This window comes from Spermophilus citellus (genome assembly GCF_964194105.1).
Source record: "Spermophilus citellus genome assembly, chromosome: 2".
Taxonomy (NCBI): domain Eukaryota; kingdom Metazoa; phylum Chordata; class Mammalia; order Rodentia; family Sciuridae; genus Spermophilus; species Spermophilus citellus.
The window spans coordinates 255,157,688-255,165,260 of record NC_138183.1 but is presented as its reverse complement, the minus strand read 5'-3'; positions in this window follow the sequence as shown (position 1 = coordinate 255,165,260).

Genomic DNA, 7,573 nt, shown 5'->3' with positions numbered 1-7,573 from the left:
CCGGGAAGGACCACATCTTTGGCCTCAAGCTGCATCACTCGGCAGCCCGTCCTGGATCAGGCCCGGCTCCTCTCTGCCCCCGGAGCCTGCACCTTCTGCTTCCTAACCCGGGTGGGAGTCGGCCGGCGCGGAGGCCCCGGGGTGTGGGGAGTTACAGATTAACCCGCCGGCCCCCAGCAGCAGGCAGCGCCGGGCGCGCACTTGGCGGGGGCCCAGGCCAGGCGCCGCGCAAACGTCCCTCCCGCACCAGTTCCCGCGCTCGGCTCGCCCCGCCCCCAGCACGGGCTGTTCTCGGGGCGGCTGCCAGGCACGTCCGCCGCAGGTGCCGGCCTCCCTCCGGTGACGCGGCCACAGGCGGCACGAGCTCCGATTACAGGGGCTGCCTTGTGCTTGGGGTCCCGGGCCAGGGGTCCTCGCTTCCCAGCAATCGGGGGAGGGGCCGGGCTGGCCCCGCGGGGAGGACCGGCGGCAACAAGGAACAGCCACGGACGGGAGCCGCTCCCAAACACGTGCAGGCAGCCGCCCTGGGGATGGAGGAGGGGCTCCTGGCCCCGGCGTGCAGGGGGCTTCCTGGTTTCAGCACCGAGTGTCCCTGAGCCCCAGGACTTCAGGTCATCCTAGGCCCCAGAAGACCCCTCTCAGGGGAGGGGAAGGTCCACAGGGCACCCCTACCCCCAGGCGTTCCCTCCACGCCATGGGCAGGACGCAGACCGCAGGGGTCCCCCCACTCTGCTCACTTTGCCAGAGGAAACAAAATGGGGTGCGAGCAGATCCCTTGTCCCTGTGTCCCCATGTCTTTGTCAGAGCTAGTGGGGACCCGGGAGAATCAGCATCTCCTGCCCACACAGTGCAGGACCCCAGGCCCTTCCCGGCTACCCACCTCCCCCTCTACTTCCAATACCCACACCATAGTGTCCAGAGGAGGCCAGGACCTGGCAGGGCTGGGGGGAGGACACCCGAGGGGTCCCATCTCCACCCCAACCTGCCCAGGCAGGGAGGGGCAGCCCAGGCCCAGGCAGTAGTTACAGAGAGGATCATGGGGCAGAAGACCCCACCACCAGTCCCTGTTAGGACCGCAGAAGTGAAGGGGGCTTCTTAGGCCTGGGGGGCTTTATTCTAGACTAGCGTTGAGTCCCTATTCTAGTGTAACCTCGCTGAATCCTGTCACATCCCTGTGCAGGAAACAGGCCAGAGAGATGGGTGACCTGTCCAGGGTCCCACAGGAGGGTGAGAAAGAGGAAGGCGGTCCTTGGTGGTTGCCTGTGTGCTGGGAGAGGCCCATCACTCCATCATTCCTGCCTGCCTTCCACTGCTCCCACCTCCTCCAGTCCAGTTTTGAAGGTGAAGCGCAGATTGCCAGCCCAGGAGGCGAACCCAGCAGTGTCCTGGCCAGTCCTTCTGGACATGCAGCAGGCCAAGGACTGCTCAGTCGAGTGCTCAGCAGACGGGGCACCCATCCCTTCTGTACCCCAGCTAGCAGGGAGCCCGCCTTAAGGTCTCCTGCTGCAGAGCCTGAAGCCCCAAGGGCCAAAACTGGACACCTGCTGCCACCTGGTGTTCTGAAACGGAATGGCAGTAGGAACACAGCTGCTGGCCCCACTGGGGACACTGGAGCTCCCTGCCCACGCTGCCACCCTGCCCAGCTCCCTTGTGCCTCACACCTGTGGGTGACTTGACAGGGGCCTTGCTCCCTGTGACCTTGAATCCCCTTGAGTCTAGGATGGGATTCTGCCCAGCGTGTCCAGTCGGGGCTGCAGAGGACTAAAGCCTCATTTTTAAAAAGCCACAGCACATTAGGTGCCAGGGGACTGTCGCCCACACCTCCTGTCCCAGAGGGCAGGCAGGAAGCTAAGGAGCGTGGAGGGGGAGGGAGGAGACAGAGAGCAGCACTAACACCCCGAGGGACCCACACCCAATCAGGAGGAAGAGAAAAGCAGCCCCACCGCCCCCTCCCCTGCTTTCCCCCGGAGCCCTCAGCTCTCCCCTCCTTCCTTCCCTCCTCCCAGGCCCTCCTCTTCCTCTTCCTGCCCTGTCCACACAGCCGTCCTGCCTCCGGTGCCCTCTGCCCTGCTTCCCTCCTCACAGCTGCTTCCCAAGACCCCCAGGCCACCACCAGGCGCCCGGAGGAGACCTGGGCCTCTGCTCACCTTCGCCCACCTGGCCCTGGCTGTCACCGTCCCAGAGCCTGGGTGACCATGTGGGGACACACACTCACACACCTTCAGATATGGAGCCCAACAGTAAGGTTACAGTGGCCTTCAGGACAGACTCAGGCCCTGCCAGGCAGCACCCCTGCTGAGGAGGTGGCCATGACGGGCTCCCAGGGGCAGTGAGGGCCCCAGGCTTGCCAACACAGGTGCCCAGAGAGTGAGCAGGGAAGGATGGTGCTGGAGAGGGTGCAGGGGCCAGGGAGGGACAGGGCTGCAGCCCAGGGAGGGACCCCTCCAGAAAGCTGTCGGAAACACTTTAGGGCACCTGCCCGGGAGGGGAGCAGGACTCACTGCCTGGCAAGGGCACACCTGGGTGCTGTGGGGCTGGACGGGGCTGCTGCCTCTTGCTGGCTGCTGCTTAACCTCTCTGTGCCTCTGCTTCCCCCTGAGGCTTGGGGACCAAGTAGCTGGTTTGTGTCGGGTGCCGCAGTCCTCAAGGGTGTCCAATGACTTTCCTCCTCATCCATCTCCCCTCTAGCCTAGAGGTGGGCAGGACACTGACCAGGGGCCACCACCACCCACTGTGTCAGCACAAACTGGACATGGGCCTAGTCCAGGGGGTGGGCTGGGGGATGACTCAGACACCAACAGACACTTACGGGGTCACACATTTTCCTGCACTCAACGCTCGGTCAAACCCAGAGGCCCAGAATCCAGGGGTCCCCGGGAGACTGCCTGGGTGTCTCTGGTGGGTGGTCTGCATTCAGGCCCCCTCCGAGTGCACGCAGGCCTCTTCCTCCTGATGCTGCCCTGGACAGGCCACCTGTGGTGTCCTGGTCCCTGGATGCTGGTCACATCCAGCTGCTGCTGGTGCCACATCCTCTGTGCCGGGCAGCAGCCTCCTGGGCTCTTCGGGTGCAAAGTATCTGATTTAGTCCTCACAAGCACCCGAGGACGCAGGGAGCAGTGCTGTCCCATGTCACAGATGGGAAGACCAGGCTGGATAGGACCAGAGCCTTGCCCAGGCCTGGCAGTCAGTGGGATGCCAGCCCAGAGGGGCCAACGGCAGGGCCCTGCATCTACGCCTGGCTCTGTGGCAAGTACAAACCTGACACAGAATGTTCTCTCTGACACGCGGGTGCTAACTCACAGGAGCTGGGGGAGACTCGAGGGTCTTCCCATGCTGGGGAGGGGGAGGGGCAGGGCAGGTGGAGGGGCAGAATGAAGCGGACACTGTCACCCTCTTGCATGTGTAACTGCACAACGGTGGGATTCTACTCCATGTACAACCAGAAGAATGGGAAATTATACTCCGTTATATGTGATGTATCAAAGTGCATTCTACTTTCATGTGTAACAATTAGAACGAATTTTAAAAATTATTTTTAAAAAAAATCCTGCATAAAGCTGGCTGCTGGGGTCATTTTGTGTTTGTTTGTTCTGTGCTGCTGGGGATGGAACCAGGGCCTTGTGCCTGTGAGGCAAGCACTCTACCAACTGAGCTGTGTCCCTGCCCACTCCTAGGGTTTTAAAGAGTGGGACCCCTGGCAGTGTGTTGTGGGAAGTGGCGCCAGGCCGTGGCCGGACGATGGAGCTCCGAGCACAGCTCCGGCGCCGGCGGTGGGACCATGGACCGATTGTGAGCCATGCCTTTAGTGAAGAGGAACATTGAACCCCGGCACAAGTGCCGGGGAGCTCTGTCAGAAGGAATTACCAGTGAACTTGAATGTGTAACCAACAGTACTCTTGCTGCAATCATATGCCAGCTAAGCAGTCTGAAACTCTTGCAATCAGATAGAAGAATGAAGTCCCCCAGGTAGATGGTATTCTGTCTACACCTCTAGACTTGAGACATCAACTCTTCCTTGGATCTGCTGCCTGCCATCCTGCAGTGCAGATTTCAAAAGTGCCAGCCCCTCTATATTGTGGGAGCCAATTACTTAAAATACCCTCCTTTCTCTCTCTCTTTCTCACATCCCCCACTACATATTATTAGTTTTGTTTTTCAGGAGAATCTTATTGAAGATGCCATTATTACACATTGTTTGAATGTATATAAGGTGATATTCCATATTTTTAAAGTTGCATAGTCATTGCACATAACAGGAGTTTTTCCACATGCATACACACACAACATAATGATATATTTTGGCCAATGTCATGCCCAAGTATTTACCCTCCATGTTTGTCACAAAATATTTGTGCTTGTTTCTAGCTTATAATTCACCTTTTAGTGGAAAGTCTCTTGCCCCTTTCTTCCATATTTATGCTCCATAATTTCTAAAGGAGTTTTATAAACTTTGAAAATGAGAATCTAATTAATGAACTTGTAAATATGCATGCTAATGAATAATTATTTTTCCAAACTCCAAATGTTTTGTTATTTGCAATTATATTTCAAAAAATTATGGTTCTTGGTATGGAACAATGACATGGCATAATAAAAAAGTTGAATGAGACGTGATCTGTTTTTTTTTTTTTTTTGCAATAAAAAGACTGGATTCAATAGCATAGCTTGGGATAATTAGGTTCTTTCCACAATAAATATAATAAAAATTTTTTAAAAAGAGTGGGACCCCCCTGCTGCACCCCTTCCACTACCCTGTCTTGGTAACGTCAGGTTGTGATCTGCAACACGTGTGATCCAAGCCAGTGCTGGGTCTCGCCTCTATGTGGACACAAGTCGTGGCATCCTGGACTGTCCCAGGCCCCTTGTCTGCGCATGTCCGGTGGGCCTGGTCTTAGGGACCTCTGACCTGGCTCCTGTCTCTATCCATCCACTCAGCAAGCATCTCTCGGGGGCCCCAGGGGCCACTGTGCCCTCCAGGGCTTCTGTGAAGGCCAGAGGGAGCAGACAGAGCCAGCTGCCTAATATGACAAGGGACCAGGAGGATGTTCAGGGACCACTTGGGCTGACCCCGGCAGGCAAGAGGAAAGTTCCAGGCAAGGGGACAAGGGCACAGACGCCTTCAGAGGTGCAGCGCTGTTGCACCTTGGGCAGGGCTGGAGGCCAGGGTCATGTCTCAGGCTGTCTTGGAGTGTTCCATAGCCAGAGGGGGCTGAGGCTGGGGCTGAGCGGCAGAGCACTTGCCTACACATGTGAAGCCCTGGGTTCAATCCTTAGCACCACATATAAATCGACAAGTAAAGGCATTCTGTCAATCTACAATTACCAAAAAAAAAAAAAAAAAGCCAGTGTGTGTGTGTGTGGGGGGGGCGCAGCCCTGGTGGCCCTGAGCTGAGCAGCTGTACCCAAGGCCCAGGACAGGAGTTCCTGGAGCAGAGGGCTCCTCGTCCTCATGGAGATGTCGGGGGGCTTCCACAAGGGAACCAAACTCCCAGGCTCCCTGAGATACTCTCTGGGCTGGGCAGGCCTCAGGCCAGTGGGAGCCTCCAGGGCTCTGAGAGGGGAGGATCTGGTCATCCAGGTCTGTCCACGACTGTCTGCACATTAGCATGGGAAGTCCCACATTCCAGAAACTCCTCTGTCTGGGGGAAAGAGAGCAGAACAGAGCTGCCCCAGGGCTGGGTCCAGATCCAGCTCTGGTCTCTGGTCACTCAGCCTGTGGTGGGAGAGGGGGGACAGCGGCTCCTCCAGCCTGCTCTCGGCTGTCACTTGAAACCCCTGAGGTCTGCCGTCTTCAGGCCTCACCGTGGACAGGGCTGCATGGCCTTCAGCAGACACTCCCCATCGAACCCTCAGCACTCTTCAGTGTGGCCATGCTGAGCCATGTCCCCCTGGGGGTCCTGGTCCTGGTCTACGGAGGAGTTCAGCGGATGAGGTCAGGATGTCTGCCCGCCCGGGTGCCCAGGCCTCTGCCCCCAGAGCCCATGGCAGGCCGCTGTCCTCCCTGTATCTGAAGGCTGGCATTCAGGTCTGGCCCAGGGTCACTGGACACAGAGCAGCCCTGGTGGAGAAGCCCATTTTGGGAGCAGAACCTCCCCCAGGGACATGGCCAGGCTGTGGCTCAAAGTCCTCAGGTCGACTTGCCCATCCTCAGGGTAAGCAGAAACCCAACCCTTGGCTCAAAGATTCAGCCCTGCCCCTTCCTTCTCAAAGTCTTCAGTCCCTCTCCCCAGGGCAGCCTCTCCACCAGCACTCTCCAGTGACCAAAGCGCAGGTAGGGGTGAGGGACGTGGAACCCAACCCCCAGACTCTGCTTACAGCCTCCAAGATGTAGCAAGGAACCAAGGCCAAGCCCCCAATGCCCACGGCAGGCTTCCATGCCCCTTACTAGACTGGGGTGGCTCCAAGGACAGCCACTAAATTCCACCCTGACCAGGAGGCTAGTGACAGGGCCTTGCTGGGGCTCCCCCTGCTGGCCAAGGCCTGAAAATTCACCCCACTAGGACCCGAAGTGCATGATGGGCTGGTGGCCAGGTGTAGAGTCTTGAATTCTCCAGGGCTGGTACCACCCAGACCCATATTAGACATTTCCCAGGTTCTGGTCCCACCCCAGCCAGAACTCTGTTGGATTCCCTAAAGAAGTGACACTGAGGTGAGTCCTCTGGGATAATAGGAGGCATAACTGGAAGCCCAGCACCTTCCATGGGGCTCATCCCAACACCCCGGGGTGCTCCAGGGAACTTCATTGATCTGGGGTGGGTGAGGAGAAGGCCTGGCGGGGGGGGGGCATGCCCATCTCCAGGACTTCATTGTCGGCTGCCCCTTAGGCCAGACAGTTCCCTCAGGTTGTCTTCCACCCTGTGTGGTATCACATTTCGTAAATATCTTAAAATGTTTAACAAAAGTTTTCTCTCTCTCATTTCCCCACCCCACCACCGTCCCATTTCTTGGATACTCTGGGAAGAAACTTTTTTTTTTTTTAAAGAGAGAGTGAGAGAGGGGGGAGAGAGAGAGAGAGAGAGAATTTTTAATATTTATTTATTTATTTTTTTAGTTCTCGGCGGACACAACATCTTTGTTGGTATGTGGTGCTGAGGATCGAACCCGGGCCGCACGCATGCCAGGCGAGCACGTTACCGCTTGAGCCACATCCCCAGCCCTCTGGGAAGAAACTTCAGATCAGGTTTGCAGCCCTGACTCAGCCCGTCCCCGGGGCTCCAGCCCCTGCCAACAGTGTTCCTTCCAGCGACCTCCACTGGCCAGCCTCCCACTCCCATTTTCCCTCCTAGTTAGTCCCTGGGGTCCCCATTCTAGTGAGGGGCCCAGCCTTGGCCCTGATGCCCCTCCCAATCCCTGTCCACTCTGGGTTACCCTATCCAGGGTCAGGGCTCTAAATACCTTTTTGATGCAGAAGACTCTCCAGATCATATGCTGGCTCAGCCCACGGCCCCAAACAGCCCCCCCCACACGCTCTGTGGCCCACAGGCCCCTGCCTGATGCAGGGCACTGAGCCCTGGTTCTCCTTGGGAGGCCAGCTCTCCCCAGTGCCCCGTTTCACTGACACCAGCAATTCCCA